This window comes from Schistocerca serialis, chromosome 6, assembly GCF_023864345.2.
Source record: "Schistocerca serialis cubense isolate TAMUIC-IGC-003099 chromosome 6, iqSchSeri2.2, whole genome shotgun sequence".
Lineage (NCBI taxonomy): Eukaryota > Metazoa > Arthropoda > Insecta > Orthoptera > Acrididae > Schistocerca > Schistocerca serialis.
In genome coordinates this window covers 605,668,757-605,676,216 of record NC_064643.1, presented here as the reverse complement: position 1 = coordinate 605,676,216, position 7,460 = coordinate 605,668,757, and the positions used below count along the sequence as shown (strand labels likewise).

The 7,460-nt window shown below is 44.1% G+C and overlaps 2 pseudogenes; both read right to left on the bottom strand.

Moving 5' to 3' along the window:
* Positions 1-1,308: 1,308 nt before the first annotated feature.
* Positions 1,309-1,426, bottom strand: LOC126485363 (5S ribosomal RNA; annotated as a pseudogene).
* A 1,623-nt stretch (positions 1,427-3,049) lies between these two features.
* LOC126485274 (5S ribosomal RNA) lies at positions 3,050-3,167 on the bottom strand (annotated as a pseudogene).
* Between the last annotated feature and the right edge of the window lie 4,293 nt (positions 3,168-7,460).

Here is a 7,460-nt window from a genome sequence, read left to right as displayed (position 1 = left end):
GTACGCAAAACTTAACATACCTTGCGTATCTGTGTTTTTCCAGAAAATGAAACCTCAAGTGGATCAACTACTCAGTCCACACGCTTTGTGCGGTAAGAGTGTCCTTATTTTAGCCAAAGAGCAAATATTCTGTACAATATTGATGGATTGTGTGAGGAAAGGAAAGGAAACTCCTGCGTTTGTCGATAACTGAACTTATAACGTATGATAAAGAAGAGGATTATTTGCCTCAGAATTATGTGCGGCGTAGAAAAACTGCCAGCAGCATGTTTTTGACGCCGAGTCAATTAACAAATGGTTCAAATGGCTCTGAGCACTATGGGACTTAACATCTGAGGTCATCAGTCCCCTAGACCCCTAAACCTAACTAACCTAAGGACATAACACACATCCATGGCCGAGGCAGGATTCGAACCTGTGACCGTAGCAGCCGCGCGGTTCCGGACTGAAGCGCCTAGAACCGCTCGGCCACACCGGCCGGGGTCAATTAACAGTATACCTTTCTCTGTATTGAAACGCACTTGTAGTTTTATAGCATACTTTGTCGCCATTTTGCGCGCGAATTTCACTTGCCTTGCAGCAATTGCCTCACTGGAACGCAGCGTACGAGGCCTTGGACTCGACCAGAACCAGTTGGCTTGTCCCGCCTGACGTAAATCGCCGGCGCACTACGCACTGAGCTCAGTCGGGGAACACTTTCACTGTTCTGTCACTGTAGGGGGGACGACGCAGTACGCCGGGCGCATTACGTACTACGCGGCGCAGAATTCCTGCTCCTAGGAAAACACGGATCTACAGGATTCACACACAGATAATGCACACGATTTCTCTCCCTCAGGTTAACTTGACGACCGTGGGGGCAGGAAGGGCATACGGACAGGAAGCTAAATAATAAAATAAAATCTGCCAAATCCTGAAAGAGTGGATCCCTTAATAGACGCGATAAACGCTATGGAAGGAAAGAAGAACCATGAAAACGTTTTCTGTGTTTTAGTGTTATTATTACGAAAAATGTACTCATCGTGACACGTTAAAAGTGGGAGCGACAACAGGTTATACTGCAAATGAGGGGAAGGGATGGGAGGGAGGGGAGGGACGGAGAGAATCAAACCATTCAGTCTTCAGGCCACAAACGGCCCATCGGGACCATCCGACCGCCGCGTCATTCTCAGCTGAGGATGCGGATAGGAGGGGCGTGGGGTCAGCACACCGCTCTTCCGTTATGATGGTTTTCCGTGACCGGAGCCGCTACTATTCGGTCGAGTAGCTCCTCAATTGGCATCACGAGGCTGAGTGCACCCCGAAAAATGGCAACAGCGCATGGCGGCCCGGATGGTCACCCATCCAAGTACCGGCCATGCCCGACAGCGCTGAACTTTGGTGATCTGATGGGAACCAGTGTATCCACTGTGGCAAGGCCGTTGCTGGAGGGAGAGAGACAGAGGGAAATTGTGATTGTGTCTCCTGCCCCCCCCCCCCCCAACACACACACACACACACAAAAGAAGAGAACAGCACCCTGGATCCACCAACTCTGTATTTCAGTTTTTACGAGTACATCTACACCTACATCATATTCCGCAAGCCACCTCTTGGCGTGTAGCGGATGGTTCAGTAAGAAATGCAACACATTTTTTCTAGTCCAGTTTCGTTGAAAAAATGCGGAATTTGTTGTGAATATCGTGCTTCAGCCCCTGTAGTTTCATGAAGTTCCGAAAGGTGACAACGAGAACGCCATCTGTAATGGAGCTGTGTTCCAAGCAGAGAGCTTCCATTCAATTTCTTTCGTCGGAAAACCAGAGGATCGCAGATATTGATAGGCGTTAGCTGAAAGTCTACGGAGACCTACAGTAAAAAAAAAAAAATGCATTGTGAGTCGTCGGGAGAGGTGTGTGCATCATCGCTACAAGGTCCCGCAAACCTGTCCGATGTTCTGCGTGCTGGCTGGCTGCACACAACTGCGACTCGTGCAGTGTTGTTTAGAACGTGCGGGCACTCTCATCCCAGGTGATCGACGGATCACAATAAAACACCTCGTCGCTCAAATGGGCGTCTCTGTTGGTAGTGCTGACATATCCTTCCACCCAGTTGGGGATACTCAAAGGTGTGTGGCCGCTGGATTCCTCGCCGCTTAACAGAAGACTATAAAGAGCAACGAAGGACCATCTGAGCGAAATTGCTTGCGTGTTACGAGGTTGGTCGTCACAGTTCTTTGTCGCACATCGTCACAGGCAATGAAACATGGTTTCATCACTTCTAACCGCAAACAAAACAGCAATCAATGGAATGTGACGCCATCTCTCCTCTGAAGAAAAGGTTCGAAGCCGCACTCTCAGCCGGCAAAGTCGTGGCGACGGTCTTCTGGGACAATGAAGGGGTTACTCTGTCTGTTGTCCTTCCTCATGGTGCAGCGATCAACTCCTAAGTGTATTGTTACCCTCAGGAAGTTGGAAAAACAACTTCAGAGTCTTGGTCGCCACAAAAAATGCAAAAGATCTTCTCCATACAGCGCAAGATCTCTCACAAGTCTGCATATCCGAGAGGAGCTCACAGAACTTCGCGATCCAAGAGTCTGAATCTCGCACTTTCCGACTTCCACCTGTGGCCCAATGGAAAACAGTACGTGGATGGTGCGGAGGTTACTGATGCAGCAAGACGTTGGCTCCGACGTCCACCAGTAGAGTGGTACCATGCAGCGTATAGGCCCACCCAGTAAGGTGGCGTAAAGCTGTCCATTGAATGGAGATTATGTAGGAAAATAGGGTTTTGTAGCCTAAAGAATGGGAAACAGTATGGTGCACTGGAATCCTGAATAAAACCAATCTGCTAAAAACTAAACTAAACTACTCCCGAACATGTCATGAAGGCCCAACGGTACTAACCGGCCGCCGTGTCATCCTCAGGCCATAAGCGTCACTGGATGCCGATACGGAGCGATATTTGATCAGCATACCGCACTGCCGCCCGTATGTCAGTTTCCGACACCGGAGCCGCTACTTCTCAGTCAAGTAGCTCCTCAGTTTGCCTCAAGGGCTGAGTGCACCCCGCTTGCCAACAGCGCTGGACAGACCGGATGGTCACCCATCCAAGTGCTAGCCCAGTCCGACAGCGCTTAACTTCGGTGATCTGACGGGAACCGGTGGTACCACTGCGGCAAGGCCGTTGGCAAAACCAATCTTCTACCAAAACAAAAATATTTTGCAATACATATTGGACACCGCTCGTATTTCCAATGCGTATTTCGGAACGAAAACTGCTTCGCAAAAGTTCTCAATATGCGCAAGATGCCATTTGTGTTGACTGTAGCAGAGGACACATGGCAGCCCCTAGTGACTTGCGCCTCTGTTCCATTTTATTTTAATTCTGACTATCTGACGCTGTCAGGTATGACCGCAGCTGTCGTATTCTTTGGTACGTTATGCTGTAACATTTATTTTTAATTTTGTCCGAAGAAGGTGTCCCTTGTGACACCGAAACCTAGGTTACAAATTAATTGTGTTCGCGACTGAGGGCTGTGTTTTTCAAAATTTTGTATTTGTCACGATCTTGTGAAGCAGTAAAGAAATATTAGTGTTTAACATCCCGCCGACATCGAGGTCATTAAAGACGAAGCACAAGCTCGGATTGTTGCAAGAATGGAGAAGGAAGTCGGCCGTGCCCTTTAATCATCTTGGCATGTACCTGAATCGATTTAGCGAAATCACGGAAAACCTGAATCTGGATGGCCGGTCGCTGATTCCAACCATCACCCTCCCGAATGCGAGCCCAGTGTCCAACAACTACGCCACCTCGCTCGGTGGGTGGTGAAGCAGTCGCACCTGATGGTTACTACTTTGTTATACAACCGTAAAAACATATTAACGATAGCAAAGACAAACTGCAACGCTACAAAATACATGTACACTGCGAGAACCTCCTCCACAGGTGGTCCATAGCGAAATTCCTCTACACTGTTCGATCTTCATTCCACATATATCGTGAACAAACGTGACTATGAAAACGTAGGAAACTGACATGTTGTGGCAACAAAGAAATTCGCTTAAAGTATGCCACCGCTCCGTCACACAAACTTGCTGCTTGTGAAAGCAGCATGGTGAACAGACCGGTCAAATTACAGTCACCTCCAGCAGATTTAGAAAAAGGAATAAACGTTATCAGACAAATTGCCCAAAATAATGAATACGCTTCACATACATTAGATTGCGCTTAAGAAAAATAGTAAAAAAGAATGACGCAATTCATACAGCCTCACAAACCTCTGGCAATAACAAGAATATATACCATAGTCTGGAATTTATTGGTAACCATTCATAGAAAGTAGCTAACATTATCAACCGTTTCTATATAAATTATTTTGTAGAAAGATAAATTTTCAGCCCAGATACTAAATACATAAATTAGGGCAGTCAAACTAATTTCAGCAGAGTGAACAAAATGGACTGTCATAACTGCAACAATTTCTGTATGGGTCGAAGTGGCCGCAGCTTTAGAGTGAGCTTTAATGAACATGTTGCGGCTTTTCGCCTTCAACAAACAAATGGATCCTCAGATACCGTCCATTCGCTTCAAACTGGAGGCACTTTTGGCAATTTTCAAAACGACGTAAAGATCCTACACCAGTGGGTACAATACAGAAGCGATAAAGTGTTCTGTCTAAAATGTCTAGAAATTTTCAGACAAAAAATTCGCATAACCGCAACAGATGCTTAATTAAAAGACAGAGGCTGAATACATTGGAATTCTTAATTTGAGTCAAAGAATACAACGCGCTGTAAGGTCGTACTTCAATTCGTCTTCTGCTTTTTCTTCTAAAATCGAATCATCACATTTTCTATGATTGAAGTACTTACATGAGAACCACCCAACACATCGTTTAGTTGTTATTTTAACAATTACGTGTAGCTTTAAAAATATTATGTTCTTTGATGGCAATCTTGTTTCTCCAGTTTATACCTCTATAGACTATATCCACTTTAACCGAAAGTTGTAGTACCCATACATCAGTTTTTTGACAATGTTTGCTTATTGAATACCAGACACCTTTTCGAGACGTCCCCATGGATTGCCACTAACGCACATTCTCTCAATTTTTAGATGTGATATTCCACTTAATTTCGCTTTTCCACCATGGCTCATATTTCCGTTCCCTTTATGCATCAACATAACCTTCTTCAGATTCCACTGCTTCACCAGACCATGATGAAGAGCCTCGAGTTAAACTTCGAATCCCTAATGATGGGAATGTCGCACCGGAAAACGAATAGGAAATAAAAACTTAAATTCAGACAGCCATCTAACTTTTATTCTAAAATATACAGTATCCATTTCACTGTCTTTCTCTGTGCCAAGTTACCGACTCGATAAAAAAATTCTGCATCACACGACGTACATGTGCATATCAGAGTCTATCTTCACAGCTACGTGTCTCATTCGAGAAAGGTGTCACTAATAAAACTCAGTAAGTCACACAGCACGCCGAATATTCAACTGAAACGATGGTAATATCAGACAGTGGGCGTAACTTGGCTGTGTGACTGAAGTATTGTCTCAAGAGCCCCCAAGATAAGAAGGTATTAATGATGCCAAAAAGAAAAGGAATTATTGTAATGGAAAGAAAAACTGAAAAAAATAAAACGCGGCGAGTCAGGTGAAGTCTTTCCTTGTATTAAAATAATCGAAATTTGTCTTGTAAATCATTCAGAGTGTACACTGCACTACTGAACTGTTTGTAATCGTGTTTCCAATTTACTGCTATGTTAGTGACAATTTGTGAACAGCGACCAGAAGAGGCACGGAAATGGAGGCACCCCAGCGCATCACTACGAGACCAACACACCAGAAGAAAAAAGATGACCACAGCATTCACGTAATGACTATGTAACATCTCTACGGCATTACTTTAAAGTTGTTTTTGTAATGCCATTTAGGCTGAAGATGAGGTTTACCTCGAAACGTGTGGCTAAATAAATAAGTAATGCAATAGCTGATGAAGTGTGTGACTGGTAGCGGTAATTTAAAAAAAAAAAAACCTTTACATATGACATAGACATGTTGCTCATGTGAGGAGCCTGTAATGAAATCGTCGTCGATGGAACTACAGTACTTCATGTGTCAATTCGGGAGGTACACAATGCCGTTAAAGGTCAGGTACAAATGATACGGTCTATAGCACGTTAAGTGTGCGCTAAACGTGAATAAATTAAGAGTACCGTTTAAGACGTATGTTTCAAATTCGCTCTGTCCAATAATGTCTCGATGGGACAAAAGTGTCCATTGTTTAGACTAATTCCTGAGTGAGCATAAGTCACATGGGCCGTGGCAGTTGGCCCCGAATTTAAAGAGAACCGAATATTCTACATCAGTGTCACGTCACTGACAGACTTGCTTGTACATCGTTTGCGACCTACTGATGAAGCCGATACTCTCCGATGTTACTTCATTTTTGCTGAACATGCAGTAAAAACTCAGCATCACGCATGACGTTTTTAATTTGGTACTTCTTTACTACTATCTCCATCCGCAACACACTTTGCAGACTGTATCTAAATATATGACTGAACGCACCAGAAAAATTATATCAGTGTATAACACAGAAGCCAGAAACGTTGAGATGATTCAAAAACTTCCTTTTGCTTAAAATGGAGGGCAAATTATTCAAACTCTTTCATCCAGTATTTTATAATAGAGAACGCTTAGCGACTTCCAACAGATTTTAAGCATAATTTCAAATCTTTTCTAAACTTTCTGCCGCTTACATCCTTACCGATAGCGTCAAATAACTTATTTGTGAAGTAATGTCGTTTGAAGGTGTTTTATACGTGGGAGTTCGATTCTTGAAAGACTCCGGGGTTTACTGGTATTCAGATAATAGACTAGCGAGCCAACAGCACCGGGAACTTAACAACTGACGCCGAGATAAACTTTTAGTTCGATTGTGTAAGCTAAAATTTACAACTGGCCCCTGTCTTCATTCTTTCCGGATATTTGGTGACGCACTTCTAGGACCTGTAGAGGGGAGTTAGTACATAATATTTTCAATGGGAACCCATGCCCGGAAACGTACGGTTTCTGTTCTACGATGGTTTCAGTTCAGATGTTTAACTCATCCACTTATGCTTGAGGAAATGAATTAGGAGTGACGCAGTACACTTACTAGATAACATTTCGAAAGGAAATATAACCAAACATCCATTTACCACACAAGCACATTCGTTTGTATCAACACACTAACTGGCCCTGCATACTTGATCTTACAAAACGTACTGGACCCGTTCTTGGAAGCTGTGCCACTAAATGTCCGTCTTGTAGCAAGACAGAAGTGACGTCAGGTGACCGTCTGACGTAGTACACGTCATCCTGCCTACCTCTTGCATACCAGGACAAGCAACTCTGAGATTTTTCTCTTTCCGTCAGCAGACATGGACGCATTACACACCTGAATTAAAACCGTCATAGAACGG